Source organism: Stenella coeruleoalba, assembly GCF_951394435.1.
Source record: "Stenella coeruleoalba genome assembly, chromosome: X".
Taxonomy (NCBI): domain Eukaryota; kingdom Metazoa; phylum Chordata; class Mammalia; order Artiodactyla; family Delphinidae; genus Stenella; species Stenella coeruleoalba.
This window is the reverse complement of record NC_137152.1, coordinates 4,255,415-4,279,886: the sequence shown is the minus strand read 5'-3', so window position 1 is coordinate 4,279,886 and position 24,472 is coordinate 4,255,415. Positions and strand designations below refer to the sequence as shown.

Here is a 24,472-nt window from a genome sequence, read left to right as displayed (position 1 = left end):
TAGGTTGAACATGTAAAAAGAGCGTCTTTTGAGAGAATGCTCATGCAAGCATCACTTCATAATATTATTCTATAGCTTTTTATAGTTCCACTGATATTACATTTTTGCTTTACAATCACTTACCCATCACATTACCATTCCATTAAGGATACGACTCCGTCATCTGTTCTATCATATATCTATCATCTATCTATCTATCTGTCTATCTATTGTCTATATTCTATCTATAATACATCACCTATCTACCTACCATCTATTCTATGTCTCTATGTATCTATCATCTGTCATCTATCTACCTGTCTATATAAATCATCCGTTATCTATCTACCAATCATATCTATCTATCCATCCGTCTGTCCATTTTCTTTCTATCTTATCATCTATCTTGTATCTATGTCTAACTAAGTCTATACCATGCAATACTTGGACGTGTAGTAGTTAATAGCCTAGTACCTAATGTTTTTAAAACCACATTCTTGGTAATAATGGTTCCCCAAATCTCATAATACAATTCTGTGCTGGCTTGCAGGAATTTTCCAAGCCATAAAGAGATGACATCTGACTGCTCTGAGTTCTGTGAAGAGTGATGTGGAGACACACGGCATGACGTGACTGTTACTACAGCCCAACTTGTCCACCAGGTACGTCCACTCGCGCACCTTTACCAGCCTGTCGCTGGGAAACATTGCTTCCTGCCTACTCTCTCCTCTGAATACAGAGCTTGACGACAGAGCGTTAAGTGTGTGTGGCTCCGTAGCCTGTCTGCTGAATGAGCGGCTAAAGCATTAAGCTGCCCGGCATCTCAGGGCAGGAGCATCCGTTGCAGTCCACGTGCGGGCGGCCTCTTCGGCGACAGTGGTTCCCCTTGGAGTGGTTCTCAGAGCTCAGTGGCCTCTGTTGATTCTGCTAAGTCAGTGGCCAACGGGAGACTAAGAACGCGGTCGAGGAGGGGCTAGGATGGGACCAGGCTCCACTGGATTTAGGTCACTTGTCACAAGCAGAGATCAGGACACGCGTTTCCCTGTGTTTGTTTAGATGACAGACGGTCAGCTCATCCAGGCCTGGCTGGACTTGGAGGGTGCAGAAACGGATCTGGACAAATCTTTGGTGAGGGCGGAGTAGGTGGCCTGGCTCTCAGAGCTGGAGAGAGTAAGCAGGCAAGGGCATCACAGCTATAGATGGAGGAGGGCGGTAGGTCCCAGACTGCAGGGGAGAGTAGGGCTGAGGAGCTGGGCTTCTCTTCCTCCCTCCCTCTCTCCCTCCTTCCCTCCTTCCTCCCTTCCATCCTTCCCTCCCTCCCTCCCTCCCTCCTTCCGCCCTTCCATCCTTCCCTCCCTCCTTCCTCCCTCCCTCCCTCCCTCCCTCCTTCCTTCCTTCCTTCCTTTCTTCCTTCCTTCCCTCCCTCCCTCCCTGCTTCCTTCCTTCCTCCCTCCCTCCCTCCCTCCCTTCCTTCCTTCTCTCTCTCTCTCTCTCTCTTTCTCTCTTTCCTACCTGCTTGCCCATTTTTGTCCTTATCACTTGTTTGTCCTTCTGGGACTTTGCAAAGTAACCAAGAGCTGGTTTTTAGGAACATCCTCTGGTCGTAGGACAGAGCAGTATAGGGAGACAGACTGATGGACAGGTTTCAGCTGCAAAGCTCTTTCTGAGACAGAAGGGAGGGCTGTTCGTCCAGGAGCAGTAACTTGTAGAAACTCATGAAAGGAATAAAACATTCTCCTAGGAAACCCGGAGATCTTTAACCCAGACACAAAGGCAAGACTGGAGTCTTAGGGGGTAGCCTGAATACCCGCGTGAGAATACACCACGTTGCCTGGCTTGCTCGGCTGAAATCTGTCTCTTAATTTAACCCCTCTCCACAGTACACCGCCCCTGCAACCCAACAGGGTGTCTGCACGGCCACATGCAGCTTCCGAAAAGCGTCACCCGGCTTGTATAACATCTCCTGAAAGCTGTTTACATCTTACGCTTCTTGAAGTTAAAAAATAAAGAAAATTAAATGTGAATGAAAGAGATTGCCGGACATCCAAAGATTGACAGAAACCAACTCTTTTATTGCAGAATAATAGGAGAAAACAATATTTGCTTAGGCCCTTGCTTTTGTGCCTGACACACATTGGGAAAGTGGTGTCCGAGGTCAGTGTGTGCACTTCCCAGGCTGCCAATCACATTTAAAACCACGACAATATAGCCTGTGTTTCATTTCCCCGTCCCGCTGAGTTAGATCTCAGCCTCACTACCTTCTCACGTCTCAAAAGATGCTGCTCCTTTTTTTTTTTTTTTGACTCACTGAGTTTGCGTTTGCTTCCCTCTTTTAACCTCTTTCATCTGGTACCTCCAACCCCTCAGGGCCCACATCCAAGGCACCAACTTTCTGAAGATGCTTAAGCTTCTGGAGGGTAGTTAGTTCCTTCTCCTGGCTGCACAGAGCCTGGGGTCACCCAGTTGTTAAGTCAGACAGATTTGTAGTATGTAGGGTTACTTCCTGTACCAGGCTTCAAGCATCGTCTGAGATTCTATTTTATTTTATTTATTGTGTTTACCTTTGTGCACTCAGGTCCTGGCACATGATTGGGGTTTTTTAAAGGTTCATTAAAACAAAGCAACTGAATGAATGTGTACAAAAATGTTTTAAACATTCTAGGCACTGCAAAAATCTCATCTACCTGTTAGGTTTATTACAAGTGACTGTGTTCGTCAAGGGTTATGTGACTCTATCAATTCTGTTCTGATGTTTCTTCCACTGTGAGTTAGATTTAGGGAGATTGGAGCCCAACAGGTTCTCAACCTTGGACTGAAAAAAAATTTTTTGGCAGAATTCTATGTCCTTTTTTATTCTTTCTACTATCTCGCTAACTTTATTTTTTTAATATATATTCTTGGTTGTGGAGCCATCGTATGCACCGTAGGATGGAAAGCTGCATCCCTGGTCTGTACACATCAGATGCCAGTAGTACTACACCTCCCCCTGGTTGTGACACCCAAAAATGCCTCCAGATGTTGCCAAGCGCTCCCTGGGGGGACAGACAAACTCACCCCAAGGCTGACAATCATTGGCGTTCCCTATATTTTGTTTTCCTTTCTTGTTGTTGTTTTTTAAAGAGTACCTGAAGGGGACCATTTCAAAAGGAAAAACGGCATCTATCATGGAAAGATTCAAGTAGGTGCGGTTTATTTGTTGGACATTGTTGAAGCCAGATAAAGTTCACCTTTCTCCTCTAAGGAGGAGAGAGAAAGAAAGAGAGTTAAACAGAGGCACTTGCAGCCCAAGGGGCCGCACTTGGTGCAGATGCAGAACAGGGCGCACGTCGTCAAAGAGCGTGCTGTGGGGTTAAGAGCTGTGGACGGAAGCCAGTCAGGTGCTCTTTCCTCTCTGAGCACAGCCCACCATGGACAAGTCTCTCCTGCCTTATATCCAGTAATCCTTCTCGGGCCTGGATCCCGTCTGCTTTCTACTACAATCACAGGTTTGAACTTGACTCAAATGAACAGTCTGAAAGCCAAATTCGGTCTCCTTGGAATGAAAGGCATTTCTAACGGGCAACCACAACGTATTTTTCTCTGCAGTCACCACTCACAAGCTTAACACTCTTGACTTGGTGGTTCATGATTAATTACCTGCTCAGAGCTACTTAGGGCTTCTCATTAATAGAAAGTCAGCAACAGGGAAAAGGAAAGAAATGCTGGAGTCTTGTCTCCAGCTCTACTAAGAGATGACGAAACTATACGTAAACATTTCAAATTAGTTCAGGAATAAAAAGCAAAGGTTGTCGTATTAATCTGGGTTTTCCAGAGGAACAGAGACGATAGGACATATAGAGATCCAGCTATCCCCAGATAGCTAGATCTCCATATATTTACATTATATAAATATGTATATATAAGTATATAGACAGATCTATCTATCTAATCTATCTTATCTCTCTCCCTATCTTTCTGTCTATGCATATATAGAGAGGTATGTAGATATATAGATATGACATCATACATATATAGTTTGTGGAGGAATGTATGATGTCATCTATGTACACATAGCAATATTTATGGTTATAGGGTGTGGAGATGCCAGACTATGTGATTTCTTCTTTGGCAATAGTATGATTTATGCAGTCACACTGCTGTGTTCTTTGCTTATCCTTCTAGTTAGCAACAACTTCAGAAGTGCTCAAGAAACATAGCAAAATCTCTCTCTTTCTCTCATATATATATATGTATATGAAAAGAGAAATAATTGACATTGAAAGGTTTCTATGTAAGTTCCTTGGCGATAAATGCAATGTGCTAATTCAACACATATTTTCAAACTAAAAAGTGGGATTAATGTAAATCTGCCTAATGGAATTCCAGAATCCTCATTATTTATTACCCATTTGTGGGATGAGAAAAAAAATTGTCTCAAAATGTTAATCCTCGGCTTCCCTGGTGGCGCAGCGCTTGAGAGTCCGCCTGCCGATGCAGGGGACATGGGTTCGTGCCCCGGTCCGGGAAGATCCCACGTGTCGTGGAGCAGCTGGGTCCGTGAACCGTGGCCGCTGATCCTGCGCGTCCGGAGCCTGTGCTCCGCGACGGGAGAGGCCACAGCAGTGAGAGGCCCGCGTACCGCAAAAAAAAAAAAAAAAAAAAAAAGTCACTCCCTCCCCCCTGTACTCATCGAGTCTGTTTTGAATTAATGGAGCTTTATGTGCCAACCTCATTAATTATTACAAGTGAATCTGAAGAAATAATAGACTCGTGTTGATACTTTATTGAAATTTTACAAAATATTCACATTCATTCATTTGAAAATGTCAGGCAAAAACTAAAAACCTAAGCATCTGAAATATTTCTATCCGCAAACCATCAGTATTCTTGGAAGCCAAAATTTATTATAATTCAATATTCCTACGAGTAATCCCTTTTGTTCTGGGATTAGAACCAATTTCTATTTTCAATGAAATCTTCCATTTGTTTCTTTTCTCCTTTAAGGAAATCATTTCTATTGGTCATGAATATTTACTGTTAGATGTTACCTAAAATAACATAGCTACATCAAGTTTGAAATCCTGGCTTTTAAAGGGTCATTTCAGGCTATCAGAACGTGAAGCATATTCCATGAAGAGGCTTGCTGGGAGAATGTCAGTTGTACCAATTTTCAGAGTGTATCCAGAATGATGGGGGGGGGCTTCTCATCACTGGCCTCCTAATTTGTATATACTCTCTCTTCACAGTTTCCTTAGAGAAAGATTGCTCTGGTCACTCAGGGTCTTTGTGGTTCCATATGAATTTTAGGAGTGTTGGGTTTTTTTTTCAATTTCTACAAAGAATGCCACTGGGATTTTGATAGAGATGGCGTTGAATCAGTAGATCACAATGGGTGGTATGGACATTTTAACAATATTCTGTCTTCCAACTCATGAACGTAAATATCTTTCCATTTATCTGTATCTTCTTTCATTTCCTTCAATCATTATTTTATAATTTCCAGTGTACACATCTTTCATCTCTTTGGTTCATTTGTTCCTAAGTATTTTATTGTTTTTGTGGCTATTTTTAATTCTCTTTTTGTGTAGTTTATTATTTGCATATAGAAATGCCTCTGATTTCTGTGTGTTGATTTTGTATCCTGCAAATTGACTGAATTTGTTTATTAGAGTTTTTTGGTTGAGTCTTTAGGGTTTTCTACTTATACGATCACGTCATCTGCAATAAGTGATAATTTTACTTCTTCCTTTCCAATTTGGATGCCCTTTATTTCTTTTCCTTGCATCATGGCTCTGGCTTGGATTTCCAGTGCTCTGTTGAAGAGAAGTGGTGAGAGTTGGCCTCCTTGCTTTGTACTGCATCTTAGAGGAAAAGCTTTCACTTTTTCATTGCTGAGTATGATGGTAGCTGTGGTGTTTTGATATACGGTTTTTGTTGTGGCCATTGAATTCTAAGAATAGATTAAACATTCTCTTGGTGCTTAAAAAATGCACCCAGAATTCAAAAGGTAGAAAGAGCCATCAACTACAAGAAGTGACACCTAATCTATGGAGAAAGTACAAAGATCCCACTGTGTACATGTTTTGCGTTTCCTCCATCAGTTGACGTAGGTCTTAGACTGATTCTGTATGAGCTCCTTCTAACCAGGTAGGGCAGGTCTAGTGCACCCCAGGGATGCCCCAGAGACCAACAGGACAGTGAAACTTTGCTTAAGCTCCTTCCCCTGAAAGACCTATCCTGGGAATTGCTTTCGTTTCTAAAATCATTATACTCTCTCTCTAAAGCGTCTTCTCTCATCGTTCTTTGAAACCGTATTCTGGGAGAGCAATGCGGGCGTTCTGGGATAGACTCTATCTGTATTTTTATTATGTTTTAATGTTCATTTTAAGATTCTTCCCCACCTCTCGAATTACATACAGTTTTATTATTTTTAGTCTCACAGGAAATAGTCTCATTTTGATTGCATATTTGAAGAGTGTATATGGATGTATAAATGTAATCTATTTCCAATTTATGTCCCTTTTCTGAAAAAGAATGTCGAGAATAGTCAAAATCACATGTATTACATTATAAATACCATACTCAGAGCCCTAGTATCGGTCATCTGTATGTATATGAATTAAAGACGTAAGGTGTGTGTGTGTGAGAGAGACAGAGAAAGAGAGATGCTGTATCTATGTTGTTTATAGATTTCTGAAACATATAATTTCATTAGTTTTTAAACCGAATGTCAATATTCAAGATTTCCAAGCTTCTCCTCACTTTGTCCTGTATCATAATTAAGTCAAAGGAAAGAATTCACTTTTGAATTTCAGTTACCTGGAATTGACCCAGCAGCTTCTTGCCTATCTTCAGTTCTCTCTCACACTCGGAGAAGTCAATGTAACTTCCATTTGCTTGCTGTTATATGACCGTTCAAAGCACTCCCTACACACACACATGCAAATATTCCGTATGATTTCCACATGAGAAAGGGGGAGAGACAGCTCAGTGGAATGGAGCCTTTCTGGCATAACCGAATGAGAAAACAAGTTTCGTTCTCTGCTTGCAATCCTGTCATTATCAAAGAGATAATTTAATTTCACGTGCATGCTTTTTGACATGGGCTATGCCTGTCACCGGTAAGAAGCCCAGCAGGTTTTATGTAACCCACACAGCTGGGTCTGCGAAGCACTTTGGAAACCTAAATAAGATTGTGAAACTGGGACATGGAACCCACTGATAGATATCACTCTTTCCTGTGGAAAGAACGGGTAATACGCTTTTCATCGTCTCTCTGGAATTGTCTATCCCCCTCTAGTCATCCAGATATTTGCTGGGCAGGCGCAGCTCCCAGGACGTGGCTCTGGAAACAAGCTGGTCTGCTCCTCTGGGGCCACTAATGACTTTTCCTGGAGGTCAGGGGATAAGCAGCCTAGTAGAGGCAACTCTGCTCCCATGTGCTTCTGGCTGGGAGACCATCACCGCTGATTCCCGGTTCCCTCCCCCCGCCCGCCCTCCAGGCAGCCATCACCCTGGGGACCCTCACGCAGCAAACTGCTCTCTACCAGGTAGCAGCCCAATTAAATTATCAGCGGCCAGATTGCTCTGCCAGCCTTTCAAGTACATGCTTCATCTGTGTGACTAAGGATTCAGAACAAAAGGCAGATTTCCAAATTGCCAGTCTCTTTAATAAACCGTTTGAAGGTTATATGTTTGCTTCTCTTAAGGGGCAATGTCCTGTTGTTTTTCTACCATGGTCGTATTCTCTGGAGCACTGCTTGCAGAGATAGAAGGGTAAATGACTCCGTTCTAGCCACATATTAGCAGAGGGTGGCATGGGCCCCCCAGGAAGGCTTGTTAGAAAAGAGCAGGCTGGGCTCCCCTGAGGGTCTGAGTCAGCAAGTCTGGGGTGACACCCAAGAATTTGCATTTCTAACAAGTTCCCAGGTGCAGCTGATAGGCTTCCGGTCCAGGCACCCCATCTTGAGAACCACTTCCTACAATATATTTCTCCCATTTTAACTCAATCGTTACATTCAATAGTTCAAATAATTCTATACTTCAATCTGCTGATTCATAATGATTCATTCCATCAAGGTGTTCTCCTTCTCAAAATCTGTATTGTTTAATTATCCACGTCTCGGCATTTTACAATATTTTCACTCTGGCTTTGATAACCATGAATTGAAGAAAAGAATGACATCGGTGTAGGCACCGCTGCTGATGTTCCCATCACACCCGTTATGTCTTCTTAGAATTGTGTAGTAGAGGTTATTTCTCCCTTTATTAAAATTAATTTAAAAATCCCTCTTACCTTATTTGAAAATGAACTAGGAATACAGACACGAGAGGCATGCATTAGAGGACTAGCTACATGGACATGCCAGGCATCTGGCAAGTTTAATCACCCACAGGTGGTTCTTGTAGCTGTACATGCAGCTCACCTGTAACCTGTGCTTGTGAACCAAGGGGTCAGGCGGAGGTGTCAGGAGGACCTCTCTCCTCTCCTAAGTAGCGGCATTTCGGTGTGCTGACAAAGGCTCGCTCTTCCACACAAAACTCTCCCTACCTGCATGGTGCTATCTGAATTTCCACCCTTCACTTGATTACCGAGTCTTTTATAAAATAACTGGAACTAAAAGTTAAAAAGTAAGTACCCCTGAAAGAGGTAAGGTATGGCGTAAAAGACATTCCGTATATACTACAGGACTGTACTAATTTCCTAGGGTTGCCGCAAAAAATTACCAAAAACCAGGTGGCTCTAAACAACAAACATTTATCCTCCCCTAGTCCTGGAGACCACGCCTCTGAGATCCAGGTGTGGGCAGGGCCGCGCTCCCTGCAGAGGTTCCAGGGGAGGGTCCCTCCTGCCTCTTCCAGCTTCTGGGGGCTCCAGGCGTCCCTGGGCTTGTGGCCGCATCCCTCCCGTCTCTGCCTCCGTCTTCATGGGGCTCCTCTTCCGTGTCTTCTTTTCTTATCATAAGGACCCTTATTATTGGATTTAGGGCGCATCCTAATGCACGGTGACCTCCTGGCTCCTGGCGCAGAGCTCCCGAAACCCTAGGAGCTTCCTGAGTCACGCAGGCCAGAGGAGCATCCTGCGACCCTCGGAACGAGCCGCGCCGCGCCCGAGTCTGCGCTGAGGCGTAGCCCTGCGAGGTGCGGGCCGGTTGCCCGGAGGAACCAACCACGTGACGAGAGGGTGGGCCCGTCCAGCCCCGCCCCCAGGCGCCACGGAGCGCGGAGGGGGCGGGGCTCGAGCGGCTCACGTTGCGCGAGGCTTTCGACAGTCGTTCCTGGCTGCAGCCCCGTAAAGTCTCTATGTTGAGGGGTTCCGAGCGCTTCCGGGTTGGGCAACCCGTCCGCACGTTGGCAGAGTGACGACCCCCAAGCTCCACGGAGACAGGAGCTCCGGCGCTCGGGGCCCCCCCGGGCCTCGCCCTCCACCGCTCTCTCTGGCTGTTCGTCCCTTTCTGATAAATGGGTGAGTCAGCCACGTGTTGCCTGCGTTCTCTGAGGAGGGCGTCACGGGGACCCTCCGTGTGTAGCCTTGTCGGACACAAGTGTGGGCGGCCTGGGGACCCAGTCCCTGCGCTTGGGGTTGACGTGGGAGCCGTCCTGGGGCACCGAGTCTTTACCCCGTGAGGTCTGCGCGCCCCCGGGCTCCTATCAGAGTTGAATTGAAGTGGACGGCACCCAGCTGGTGTCCCAGGAGAACTGGAGACCTGCTCGGTGTGGAAGACCCACACGTTGGGTGTCGGAAGTGCTGTGAATAGAGAAACAGTTTTCCTTTAATAATAATAATTATTATTATTTTCTACTCCTTTGGAGCAAACACCTCCTCCTGGCTGGCCTCTCTGCTCTTGGCCTTTTCCCCATAAGCCAACCTTCTCTCTATAGTCGGAGCATTGTCTGAAGCAGCAATTAGATCATGTCCGTACCTGCTTCAACCCTCCGTGGTTTTCCAAGGCTGTTAGAAAAAAGGACAAATTCCTTCACCTGTCCTGCTGACCGAGGAGGGGCCGCAGGTGAAGGGTGGTTCCTGATATAATGAACATGAGTTGGGGCTGGTGGAAACGATCTCCCACGGAGTGCATCTCTGGGTTTATGTTCTGTGTCCTGTTGCCTCAGGAGCTTCAGCGCTTTTTACTTACGTTTGACAGAGGAAACAGATTAAAATAGTTCGGGACTCATCAATGTGCCTAACCTTCTAAGAGCGGACCCGTATGCTTTGGCGAGGCGGGCTGTCATAGCATCTGTAAATAAATCCAACTTTGCCTTGTCATTTCCAATATTTGTGCCTCTTCCTTCCACTCTGTGTTTCATTTATTGTGCAGAATTTCCAATAATCATATCTATTGTGAGGATCCTTCTTTTGTTCCTGGTTTAATAAGCCCACCTCAATTTTGTTCGCTCTTATTGGCTTTGGTTGTGAGATCAGTAATCTTCCCCAAGTCAAAGATTTATGCGAGACCGAAGCAGAGCTCAAACCCAACAAAGGACACCATCTCCATAGAATTTTGAGACTAGGGTGGCAACTCCTGTTGGCGTAGAAATTTGTGGAGTGTGTGGTCATGCTTTAGCGGGCTAGGCTCTCGGCCAGCTCTAGAAACTGTTGCTAATGTGTGTCTTTATCTTTAAATACTGTCGGACAAATTTTAAGTAAATATGATTTTTTTTAAGTGGGTCTTGTCGTTAGACCAGCCACATCTAAAGGAAATAGAAATTCTTTTAATTTGGTCTGTACTGTGTTTCTACTTCCGGCAATTTCACACTTATGCAAAGTCTGTTGAACCTCTGGGATTGTTATCTACTAAGTTACAGTGAGAAAAGCAGCAGCAAACTGAGCACTGTTTAGTTTTTGTTTGTTTTTTGGGTGTTTTCTTTTGGCCAATCTTGAGTTATCCCCCAGGCACCTAATTCCCTGAGTCTAGCTCCCCACAATTTCAGCTCTCCCAGATTATCACGTTCCTGCCCACAGTCATTGCCAGGTTCACCATAATGACAAGGTCGTTCCCAAGACTCGTTTTCATGACTCGTTACGCATTTGAGAAATTCTGTTGGGAAATTCTAGATCACCATCTGCAGGACTTCTCAGAGCCTTGAATGAACTGGTGTGCCTTCGATCATTCAAAGAAGGGTACGTCGTACCGAGTGCTGTCAATGCAAGACGCTTTGAACATGGAAGGATTCTAAGGTCTCTATTAAGTGGAACACACTTTTGGAAGGACCCGCCCGAAGGAAGAGGTCCAACTTCTACAACCCTGTTTGCTTTATATGTTCCTCCTGGTGGGAAGAAACCCAGCCCACACTGCTCTCAAATCAACCTCCCCAATCACCCCAGCTAGAAATCATCTCTCCATCTTCTCTAGGCCTTGAACCGTGTTTTTGCCTATTTGGTTGTTTGGCAAGTGTCCTTGATTTTAACATGTTCACATTGGGAGGTTAGTGACTTCATGTGGAGGCTCAAACATTGAGTCCATAGCAGACAGAGAGGCTGTGAATACACCGGTCAGCTGAGGAAGTCAAAACAGGCTAGTTCTGGACTTGCCAAACTCTGCCGACTTGACCCTGGCCTGTCATCTGGTTTTCGCGCTGCAGGATACCTCTGTGGCCCCACATAATCAGCGTGCGTGTGCACAGATGTTCGCGTGTGCACGAGCTCTCTATTCTCTGCACAGGAACCCCTGCTGTCTCCACCGATGGCAGAATCTGGGGCTTGTCATCTGTGATTTCCTGGGACCTCACACAGTACCCTGGATACGATAGTTACCCCAGAATTATGTGAAATGAATGAACTCTCCTTTAGAAACAGTTTTAGCTACTCATTTCCTGTCTTGTTCATCTTCGGGGACACATTCTTCATTTAGGGGAAAAAAAGCTGCTTCTTTGGTCAAATTAATTTGTTTAAAGGGTTCGGCCAAGACTGAACGAAAAAAGTTTCATAGATATTCTGTCAGATACAAACCAGTACATCTTAGAGAAGCATTTGCTTTTCTAAAAATTGGTTCTGCCTTGCTTCTCAGCTGGGCACATCTTCTTTTGGTTTAGCCAGCCTGGTTTGCTTCTCATCAAAGTGGAGGGAATCTCATCCTTTAAGGTCATAGAGCTAATCAAATGGGCATCAGTGGGCTTCGTGGGCATCTGTGGACTTAGCATACAATATCTGTTACTTGCTTGAATTTCCTTCCCATTATTTAAAAGTATTTTAAGAGATAAACAGGTCAAGTGTATTAGGAAATAAATGTTTCATTTCAAACAATTTCAGCATAGTGAGGGATAGGTACTGTATTTGGTCAGCTATGATAAACTGCCCTCATTTTGTTTCCATCCACCTGCCAGACACTGGGTCTGATAAGCTGGTCAGGTAGGTCCAGATTTTAGTTCTCAGGAAGCCCAGGGGTAAGGTGGACATCAGGTGAGAGAATCAACCCACACAGTGAGGTCATCGGGAATCCAGGTGTTTTCTGTCTTCCTGCTCTGCAGTCTTGGGAGTTGGCTGTCTTCAGCTTCGGAGTTACAGGCTTGGCTTCGGGACAGAGAGATGTGATGTAGCAGCAAAGAGAACATCTCTTCTGTGCGTCTCTGCTAGTTAGGAGGACACTCTCCTGTGACCCTTGCAGAAGACGTCCCTCATCTGATTAGCAAGAATCACATAACACACCCAACTCCTGAGGTGAACAATAGCAAGATTACAGGGATTGCCTCTGGTTCAGTCAGACACTCCAAGATGCCATCAGCTTTTCCGTGGACACTGGGCCGCACCGGGGTGGAGTTGGGGATGAAGACGTGAACAAAATCACGCATCTAATTGGAAGTATAAATGGGGAAATTCATCCTGAGAGACCCCTGCCAGTGTTCCAGTGCAAATGTCTAGAAGGGTGTGTTTGCTTTTGCTGTTCACAGAATAAAATTTCTGATAATATATGATCATGAATGCCCGCCTTTGTTTACATCAAATTGAGCAGAAGTTGGGAAGGGTCAGGGGAGAAAAAAGCATGATAAAGTTTACGCGTTCTTTGGATTTCATTTTCATTGCTGATCATGATGGAATTCAAAAACAATGGTGCTTTTCATACGGTGAAGTTCTTGTCAGAAGAAGAATGGAAATAACAAGGCTAAAATATCACCGAATGCCTTCCGGTTCTGAAAACTCCTCGGACATTGTAATTATCGTAAAAGACACTGACTCAAGATTCGAGAGGTCTTTACACAATATATTCCATGATGCCGAGCTTGTCAAAGATAGTCCAGTTGCCTTGAGGATAAATAAAACAAAGCATCGTGAATTCAGGTGAAACAGTCTATGGGCATTCCTGGTTTCTACAGTCCAAACCTACCAACATTTAAAATATAAACTTGGAGTTCGGATTGCACTTGACACGGGGTGAATGTGTTCAGTAAATCATTGTTGTATTTTCAGATATGTGACAACCTAAAAGGGCTATTCTGAATGAATTACCAAGGCACATGTAAGTCTAGTTTTCAATAACAATTTTTTTTTTTTTTGCTAAATATCTGTCTTTGTCTTTACCCACCCATAGGCAAAGACACCCCTTGGGCAAAATAGTTAATTTAGTTGCCATGATTCATTAGGAGTGACAAAACGAGACAGAGAAACTTCCCTGGAGTTTTGATGGAATGAACGAGGAAAGTTCCCTTCTTATTCCTATTTACATACCCATCAAATTCCCTTTGGGAACCACTGCTTACTGCGGGCCTCCTTGGTCACCTCTTCTGCTTCCCACCTCCTTCACTTCTGATCTCCCCTCGATGGGAGTAGCATTTGATTTACGATGGGTTTATGACCCATCCTGTAGTATGGTGCCCACTCTGTGGAGGTGTCTTATGTTGCTTTAGGAAACCTCAAAAATTAGATACTACATTTCCTTGAACCCAAAGAAGCTTGGTCGTATGACACGCCACTTTTATCTGGTTCTCTGAAAGAGAACATTGCCAGTCAAACCAATAACATAATGTTTTCTTACCACTTAACAATTTTTATGTTACACTTAGTCAAACAGCACTCTAAAGATCTATTATACCACTTTTGTGTGTACCTAAGACAAATTAGGGAAGGGGTCCCTACTTTTTTTTTATTTTTTTTACAACTTTACATGTTGATGTTCACATCTTCTGACACTATGGTATAATCTTATATGTCATTAGTATGTTGCTGATATGTCATTCTCTGCTTTGTGTTCACCGTCTATATGAAAATACAGCGTATATAACTGAAAAGTGCACAGATCATTCATACGAAGCTTGAGTTATCACAAGTGAATAATTTGTGTCTGCATCTCCTTGGTCAAAAAGTTGACCATTGCAAGAAGATTCTCCCAACAACTCGTCCCCTGCCCACTTCTCCCAATCATGACTTTTCATGCCACAGATTACTTTAGGCTCCTTTTAATATTTATAAAACTAGAATCATAGAATACTCTGCTGCATCTGACTTCTAATGCTTCACGTTACATTTGTGAGATCCACCAGTGCTGTTGTGCTTAGTGGTGGTTAGTTTATCTTCAGTGACATGTGGTGTTCCATGATACAAAAAATACTATCATTTATTGATCGAATCTACCTTTGACACCGTTCGATGTGTTTCCCATTTGCGGCTCTTATAAATAACGCTGGCGAGCACAATTTTGCATATATCCCTAAAAGTGAAACTGACGCCTCTTAAGGGATATGTATGTTCAACTGTATGTACATGTTTCAAAGAGCTGGTATTAATTTACACCCTTCCCCCCAGCATTCCCCTAATGTTCTGTATCTGTGCTATCCAGTATGGTAGCCACCAGCCACATGTGGTCATTTAAATTTAATGACTATGAAATAAAATTTAAAATTTAGTTCCTCAGTCCCAGTAACCAAATTTCAAGTGCTCAGTGGCTGCATGTGGCCCCAATATTTGGCAGCACAGATAGAAGCTTTTATCATCACCAAAAAGTTCCTTTGGGTACCACCATTTCACATCCTAGCAGCACTCACTATTGTGAGTCTGTGTAAACTTTGAAATTCACATGAGTGTGATGGTATCACCTGGTGCTTTTTTTAAAATTTATTTTATTGGAGTAGAGTTGATTTACAATGTTCTGTTAATTTCTGCTGTACAGCAAGGTGACTCAGTTTTATATATATATATACACACATACATATATATACGTATATATATGTATATATATGTTCTTTTTCATATTCTTTTCCATTATGGTTTATCATGGGATATTCAATATAGTTCCCTGTGCCATACAGTAGGACCTTGTTGTTTATCCCTTCTATATATGATAGTTTGCATCTGCTCATCCCAAACTCCTAATTTATCCGTCGCCCACACCCCCCACACTGGCAACCACAAGTCTGTTCTTCATGTCTGTGAGTCTTTCTGTAGATAAGCTCATTTGTGCCATATTTAGATTCCACATATAAGCGATATCATATGGTATTTATCTTTGTCTAACATACTTCACTTACTATGATAATCTCTAGGTCCATCTGCGTTGCTGCAAATGGCATTGTTTCATTCTTTTTAAGGGGTGAGTACTATTCCATTGTGTGTGTGTGTGTGTGTGTGTGTGTGTGTATATACACACACTGCATCTTCTTTTTTTTTTTTGCGGTACGCGGGCCTCTCACTGCTGTGGCCTCTCCCGTTGTGGAGCACAGGCTCCGGACGCGCACAGGCTCCGGACGCGCAGGCTCAGCGGCCATGGCCCACGGGCCCAGCCACTCCGCAGCGTGCAGGATCCTCCCGGACTGGGGCACGAACCCGCGTCCCCTGCATCGGCAGGTGGACTTTCAACCACTGCGCGCCACTAGGGAAGCCCCCCACTGCATCTTCTTTATCTGTTCATCTGTCGATAGACATTTAGGTTGCTTCCATGTCTTGGCTAGTGTACATAGTGCTGCAATGAACATTGGGGTGCATGTATCTTTTCTAATTAGAGTTTTCATCTTTTCCGGATATATAACCAGGAGTGGGATTGCTGGATCATATAGTAGCTCTATCTTTGGTATTTTTAAGGAACCTCCATACTGTTCTCCATAGTGGCTGCACCAGTTTACATACCTGCCAGCGGTGTAGGAGGGCTCCCTTTTCTCCAGACCTTCTTCAGCATTTGTTATTTGTAGACTTTCTGTTGACGGCCATTCTGACTGGTGTGGGGTGATAACCTCACTGTGGTTTCGATGTGCATTTCTCCAGTAATTGGCAATGTTGAGCATCTTTTCATGTGCCTGTTGGGCACCTGTATTTCATCTGTGGAGAAATATTTATACAGGTCTTCTCATTTTCTGATTGGGTTGCTTGTTTTTTTGTTGCTGAGTTGGGTGAACTGTTCGTGTGTTTTGCAGATTAAGCCCTTGTTGGTTGCATTGTTTGCGAATATTTTCTCCCAGTCCCTAGGTTGTCTTTTGTTGATGGTTTCCTTGGCTATACAAAAGCTTGTAAATTTGACACGGTCCTATTTGTCTATTTTTGCTTTTATTTCTATTGCCTTGGGAGACTGACCTAAGAAAACATTGGTACAATTTATGTCAGAGAATGTTTTGGCTATGTTCTCTTCTTGGAGTTTTGTGGTGTTTCATGTCTTATATTTAAATTCGCTAATAAACAAACAATGCTTAGAGTTAAACACTGTGTCAATTTTCCACGACGAGATTAACATATTACAAGAAACAATAGAAAATGTGGGTGGTGTTATGTGGTAAAGAGTAGTACTCTTGGACACTTTGAATAATTTTATGTAACCTTTCTGGGAGGCCATTTGGAATTATATAATGAAACGCCTTTAAAAAGTCTTAAATTTGTCTCTGTAGACATAATTTTAGAAATGTAGCCCAAAGGAAAATAGCACAAATGGGGAAATACATAATCCCAAGGAGGTTTACAGTAGCAAAGCAGCAGCATAGCTTCCTTCCCCAGGATAGATGGGTTAATTAAATAACCCGTATCTTAAGTTCACATGTGTGATGGTATCACCTTGTGCTTTTTTAAAAAATTTATTTTATTGGAGTAGAGTTGATTTACAATGTTCTGTCCATTTCTGCCATATAAGAGAGTACTATATCTGATGATAAACACAGATACAATCAAACATATTGTTCAGTGACCGGGAAACTAAAACTTCAAGTAAGATTTACAGTTCTTATCTCTAATGTGGAATATTGGCTGAATTTTTTGGAAAATTGTTTAATCAGAATTTTTTCTAATTTTTCTCCAATAAAACATTATGTATACATGTATGTATGTATATATCTAGTCACAAGTCTATCCCTTCATTATTCTTCAGATTCGTTTCAAGAATTTTGCTCCTTATTTTAAAAATTAAATTAGAATATATTTACATGTATAATTTCTATGTGTAACTATATATATAATCTCTATACATCAAGATAGAGACAATTTGTGTATCTTGAATACCAAAAATAATATGAAAACTCTGCTTCGTAACACGGAAATATGGACATTCAGTCAAAGTGTCTTTGTTTGTTTGTTTTGTAAATGGCATTTTAAAATATTTGTAAATTGTTTACTTATATTTCTACCCTGTGTGTTCACTGGTACAGAGAAATGCACAAAAATAACAGAGTTGCTCAAATCATAGAAATAACTGTATTTCCAGTTAATTTTCTCCTTGGATTGAATCTCATCATGAGATAATGTATGTGAAATGGTTTTGAAAATTGTAAAACAAGGGGGAAATGTGAGTGTTTATTGAGAACGATCTTGCCCTGGAAAATACACTCATGCTACTTTCCATACATCTACACAATCCACTTCACTGGAAGTCATCTCAAATAACTTCTAGAAATGGAAACATTTCCTCTTTTGCTGCAGTAGGAGAAAATAGAAATAGGGAAATTATTTCCCTGAGTGCATGTACTGAGTGCCCGAACTGATTAAAAGTGGAGCCCAGAACCAGCAAAATGAACAGTCTTGTGGGATGAGAGAGTAGGGGAGATTACCAGTATTAAACATTTGATTAAACGAAGTACTTGGAGACCACTGAGCAAACCATAACTTTCCTTTCATTTTCAATATCCACTTTATTTTTTAATGTGTTCTACAATACTTTTATTTTTCATGAATGCCAGAGGACTCTTGTGTATACCATGGAGTATGAACTTACTGAGTGAATTTATTTAAATCCAAATACATTAAAAAAAAATCTGAACCTACTTGTCAGTAAAAGGAAACCTTTGAGAGAACGATGAATTATAACATGGGCATTTTTAAGTGAAAGTTTATCAGGAGTACTACCTAGCATAGATCCCCCCATTTGTTTCCCCTCGGTGCATCTCAAAAATTCTGATTCTGAAGCAGACTTAATTCGTGAGAATGTACAAGTCCCTGTATAAATTTAACTCCACTCCCCGTGAATTGAAATCTGGAAAAAACCCAATCAAATTGGTATTCATAATGAACACCTTAAAAATTACTACTTTTAATTCAGTTATGTTGTGCAGTGTTTTCTTAATAGAATAAAAATCAGTGTGTACACTAAGACCCTTCTCAAATTGTCCATCATCTTGTCGGGCCACCTCTTAATTTAGAGATCAGCTGGACCCCCATAATCCGTAAATGGAAGCCTCTGTGGAGGAATTGCATGGTAAACAAGCTTGATATTTCTTTATGTTTTGTGATTCTTCAGTGTCCTGAACTGTCTGCCATGTCATGTTAAAAATGACAAAGAGTGGGACTTCCCTGGTGGTGCAGTGGTTCAGAATCTGCCTGCCAAGGCAGGGGACGTGGGTTCGAGCCCTGGTCCGGGAAGATCCCACATGCCGCAGAGCAACTAAGCCCGTGCACCACAACTACTGAGCCTGTGCTCTAGAGCCCACGAGCCGCAGCTACTGAGCACACATGCCACAACTAATGAAGCCCGCACGCCTAGAGCCTGTGCTCCACAGCAAGAGAAGCCACCACAATGAGAAGCCCATGCACTGCAACGAAGAGTAGCCCCCACTCGCCACAACTAGAGAAAGCCCGTGTGCAGCAGCGAGGACCCAGTGCAGCCAAAAATATAAATATAAATTATTTTTTTAAAAATGACAAAGGATAAGGGAGCCTCAGCCCAATGCACTGTCCTCATTTCTGCCATGTATCATCATCAGAGCCTCCACTTCTGCTGAACTGGATGAAAATTCACACACAGTTTCCTCTTTAGGATTGCGACTTTGAACAGGGAAAGTGGACCCTGTCTCCTTGGAGTTACATCCTCAGGTCTTGGGGTCTCATGAGCTAAGACTGTTGTCCAAGGAGAAGGCATGAAGTGGTCCAAGTAATAAGGAGAAAGAGCTACCTTCCTGTTGACAAACCTTATATATTCAAAATCAAAAGCCCCTCAAAGCCCTCAAAAATCTGTCCAGTAAAAACATCTCTGAGAAACCCAGTTATCCTAAGGTTCTCGCACAACCCTCTTTCCTACCAAATTTCCCATCCTTAAGACTCCTGATGCATGCAGTTTGGACCAGGTCTGTGGAGGGATAATAGGAGGATAAACTAATATGGTGACAGAGAAATGTCTGTTCCACTTGCGAAATTAACAAGGGGCCTCCATCTACCATCTCCCCTTTCTGGGTGTCTGTTTCCAGTGATCTGTTCTTTTTCCTATTGAGCACTCCATTTGCCATTTTCCAAATTTGGTTTTGGGATTTCTGCGGTCTTCTGCAAATACTCTTCCTTTTAATTCGTGGATGACCATGAGTTCTTCTGAGAAGAGTTCTTGTCCTCAAAACACTCACCGTCTGAGATGAGAGGCAGAGAAGTAAAAAGATGCTAAAATAAAAACCAATTCGTGTCATGACAAAGAGTACAACACTAATTGGTGGTTTCAGTGCCCAAGTCGGAACTGGCTAATCAAAGAGTGGAAACCACAACTTTTGCACCAGAGGAACCAGGATGCCCAGAGGTACTGTGTAGTCAAGAACAAAGTGGATTTGGGGAAATGGGAGTAACTTGGAAAATGCTGGCGCATGTACCAAACATTGGGCAGCTCTGAAAGACCAGTGGGGCAGGTTGGCACGTGCAGTGGGAGCTTTCTCTTGGCGGCACTGTGTGGTCAGTGATCCTGGGAACATGTGTGTCAGATAATTTTACTCATTTGCTCTAAACGGCAGAAGGCTTCCCATCCTTCTCAGGCGCCATACTTCTCTTGGGCACTAGGTGTGTTCCCCGCTCCTAGTTTCTCTTTTCTGCTGTTTCTCTTTTCTCTGTCTTTCACGACCTCCCTCTGGATCTTTACTCCACACATACCTTCTCAGGGAACTTTCCAAGGCTTTCCCTCCACGGTCCAACACATCATTCCCACTTCCCATGCTCTGCTTCTGTTTATCCTTAGGACTTTTCTCTTTCGGACGTACTCTAGAATACTCCATATTGCACCTTGTTTTCCTTTTTCCTTTTTAGTGTGTCTTCCTCTTGCACAAGCAGCTGTGCCAGCCTGAGATAGGAGACCGGAGCTGGCCAAGAATGCTTATATTTATTGACTTATTTACTTATTTATTAGTTTTATTTTTTTGGCAGTGTCAGGTCTTAGTTGTGGCACGTGGGATCTTTGGTGAGGCATGTGGGATCTTTCGTTGCAGCGCATGGGCACTTGTTGTGGTGCGCAGGCTTCTCTCTGGTTGTGGCAGCGGATTTTCTCGTCTCTAGTTGTGGCACATGGGCTTAGTTGACCCACGGCATGTGGAATCTTAGTTCCCTGACCAGGGATGGAACCTGCGTCCCCTGCGTTGCAAGGCAGATTCTTTACCACTGGACCACCAGCGAAGTCCCTATAATGTATATTTAAATGTGATATGTGATATATACATCTTAGGAAATGTTTACAAATTTAGGATCATACTGTATATATAATTTTGCATCCTGCTTTAAAAATAAAATGCTGTACTTTAAAAAACTGCCAATGTGATACGTATTTTAATCTGACTGTTAGTGGCTGATTAGTACCACAGAATTTATTCAGCTAATTTCATTTTGTTGAGCATTTGCACTTGTTTCCGATTTTCACTACTATCAGTAAAATTATAGTAAACATCCTTATACACAAGTCTTTTCATAAATCTGATTATTTCTTTAGGATAAATTCCAAATAATGGAGTTATGATTGTTTTTAAATTGTATTCTTTTCCTTTCCTGAGTCTATGCCAGACCTAGCTCATCCCTAATAACAACATGCTCTTTCATTTTCTCGGTATTTTTAGACATGCCTGAGGAATTTAGAGAGTAGTCATTTTCTTTAGTTAGAATACTTTCTTTCCATTTAAAAGCTGAAATTCAGGGCTTCCCTGGTGGCGCAGTAGTTAGGAATCCGCCTGCCAGTGCAAGGGACATGAGTTTGAGCCCTGGTACGGGATGATCCCACGTGCTGCGGAGCAACTAAGCCCGTGCGCCACAACTACTGAGCCTGTGCTCTAGAGCCCGTGACCCACAACTGAGCCCTCGTGCCATGCCTACCGAGCCCACGCAACGCAACTATTGAAGCCCGCACGCCTAGAGCCCATTCTCCACAATAAGAAGCCACCGCGATGAGAGTCCCACACACAGCAATGAAGAGTAGACCCCTCTCGCCGCAACTAGAGAAAGCCTGCACGCAGGAACGAAGACCCAATGCAGCCAAAATTAAAAAATAAATAAAATAAATTTTTAAAAAAGCTCAAATTCAACATTGATGCAATTTTCCAAACAATGCAGTGTGTTTATATCTGCATGATTTAAGCGTCATTTATCAGTAGGCAAGATTCCCAATTAAATGATTAGGCACTGTGATGAAATATTTAGAACTCTTCCCCCTTGGAAATAAGCATTTATATTGCCATCCGTAATGAGCAATAGTCATCTTAATTGCTTAATTTTCTAACAGAAACATTGGTGCTTTCATGACTATTAACTAAAGCAAACAAATCTTAATTACTATATTCTAGACTAATCATGTCAGTTAAGACCTTAAATTGGAAAAAATAATGTGTCTGGAAAGTGGCTCTTTCCTTCTTGCAAATTGGGCATCCAGACTTCCCCCAAACTATGGAACGTCCATCAATATTTATTGAATATCTGATTCACTGTAAACTCAGTGCTGAATACCAAGCATGCTTAATGCTAACATACATTCTAAATATACATGAGAAATATAAATGAAGAACTCCATGCAATAGAATCAACTATGTAGAGAAATGATTTGAAAATTATATGTATATATATAATCTCAGATATAAAATGAGAAAGGACAGTAACTTGGAAATGAATCTGGATTGGATCGAAGAAGAGAGAGAGGGGTATTGAACGTAGCTGGCACTCCTCAAATATAGATTTGCTTATTTAACTTCAAGGAGGAATCAATTCTGTTTCACACGAGGAAAGATATTTTGTGTGCAGAATGGCCAATTGGCTTACAAAGCTAATTCTGCTAGAAATAAGGGATCTTGGGAGTTGTGGAGAAGATGAATTCAAACTACGCTGGTATAAGAAGGTAGTAACCATGCTCTTTTATTCACTGACACACATTCAGGACAGTCACAGACGTGTAGTGGGCACTTGTGAATATCTCTGGTAGAAATGTAGGAACCACTTTAAAATGATCATTAGGTGTGAAAAGCCAAGCGTTTACAGACTTTCTTGTAAGATGAATCATTTAAATTAAAAAATCCACTACTCGTGTTAAATATGATAAAGGCATTTTTTGTTTTACTTACATCCCTTTCTCAAAAAGTAAATGGAAGAAAACCTTGTCTTCAAAGAAACCAAGAAATGAGAACTCCAGGCCAGCAGACAAACTGCTTCCTGGCTAAGTGTGCAGTCTAGCCAGGAGACAGAGATACTGACAGTCTGTCCTCCATCAGAATCAATAGCTCCTAGAAAAAAAAAGTGTCAGAGACCTGAATTAGAGAGGAGTGCAAATGGGCATATGTAAATCCTTCCTCTCAACAAAGCCTGTCCGTCAGGACTGTATCACTTGCTGCAAAATCCTATTTTCAACACTGAAATCTGACTGTAAACTTCCCTCCACCTCCTCCTAGCAGAGACAAGCTTAGGACAGGCTCAGGATGCAATTATGTTGATGGAAATAAAAACGAGGAAAGCATTTCCATTTTTAAAAAGCTGTCACTCCCATCGTTTCCATGGATCTTAGATTCCTACCTCTATGGTGCTGTCTGAGGTGAAGCAAGTTGAGATGATTGCATCCTTGACTTTAAGTTTACAACTGTATCTACTGACTATGGGATAAAGTCTCCCTATCATCTGTACCAGCTCCCTGAACTCTTTTTTTTTTTGCGGTACGCGGGCCTCCCACCGCTGTGGCCTTTCCCATTGCGGAGCACAGGTTCCGGACGCGCAGGCCCAGCGGCCATGGCCCACGGGCCCAGCCGCTCCGCGGCATGTGGGATCTTCCTGGACCGGGGCACGAACCCGTGTCCCCTGCATCAGCAGGAGGACTCTCAACCACTGCGCCACCAGGGAAGCCCTCCCTGAACTCTTGAATCTTGAAAGAGACCTGCTCCCAATGGCAAAGAACTGACTTGGAAAGAGGGAGTTTTTTTTTTTTTTTTTTGCGGTACGCAGGCCTCTCACTGTTGTGGCCTCTCCCGTTGCGGAGCACAGGCTCCGGACGCGCAGGCTCAGCAGCCATGGCTCACGGGCCCAGCTGCTCTGCGGCCTGTGGGATCTTCCTGGACTGGGGCACGAACCCGTGACCCCTGCATCGGCAGGCGGACTCTCAACCCCTGCGCCATCAGGGAAGCCCATTTAATTTGAGTTTATTTTGTTTGTTTTTTGTTTTTGCGGTACACGGGCCTCTCACTTTTGTGGCCTCTCCCGTTGCGGAGCACAGGTTGCGGATGTGCAGGCTCAGTGGCCATGGTTTACGGGCCTAGCCGCTCCGCGGCATGTGGGATCTTCCCGGACCGGGGCACGAACCCAGAAAAGAGGGAGTTTAAAGGACAAAGTGAACCAAAGTTGCAAGGCAGACCCTTTGCATTGCTAATTACCTATTCTAAGGTAAGACCAAATGAAAGGGGAGCCAACAGAAAATTGTCTAAACTGCAAAGAAAGCAGGTGAGACGGGGTCACACAAGGGAACAAGCAATATAAATAACCAAAAAGGAAATGAACGATAAACTTAAGGAAATGATTTCAGACAATTACTTCTTCATCGTCTGCAACAAATTTTCAATACATGATTTCTCTTTTAAAATGCATTGAAAGATGGAAAAGGTCTCCAAAAAAATTACAGAACAATAGAGGAGTATGTAAATGAAGTTGCTAAAGCTAGTGAAAGAAATGAAAGAGGAAAAATAAGAATTACGAAGGTTGAAAAAGCATTTGGAATATCATAAAATAGACTTAAAAAGACTAAAATATTGCAGCGCAGAGGATAGGTTTGACTCAGTCACTCAAAATGAAAAAGGATAAAGATGTTCAGAATCAGGAGGACAATTGCAATGAGAGACAAAGCGGGTATAATGTGTACATAAGTGGTGTGCCTGAAGGTGAGAACAGAAGAAAAATTCCATTCAAAAACTAAAAGTA

General features: G+C 42.8%; 1 protein-coding gene across 8 annotated transcripts in view; it reads left to right on the top strand.

Moving 5' to 3' along the window:
- The window catches only part of NLGN4X (neuroligin 4 X-linked), a 921,956-nt gene that overhangs the window by 327,594 nt on the left and 569,890 nt on the right, over positions 1-24,472 (top strand). For 7 of the 8 annotated variants that reach the window (XM_079910741.1, XM_079910740.1, XM_079910739.1 and 4 more), the window contains one exon: positions 530-641. The gene's annotated coding sequence lies outside the window, so the exon portion shown is untranslated. Of the gene's footprint in view, positions 1-529; positions 642-9,293; positions 9,425-24,472 lie in introns of those variants that run through there. The other variant, XM_079910742.1, reaches the window with a different exon arrangement.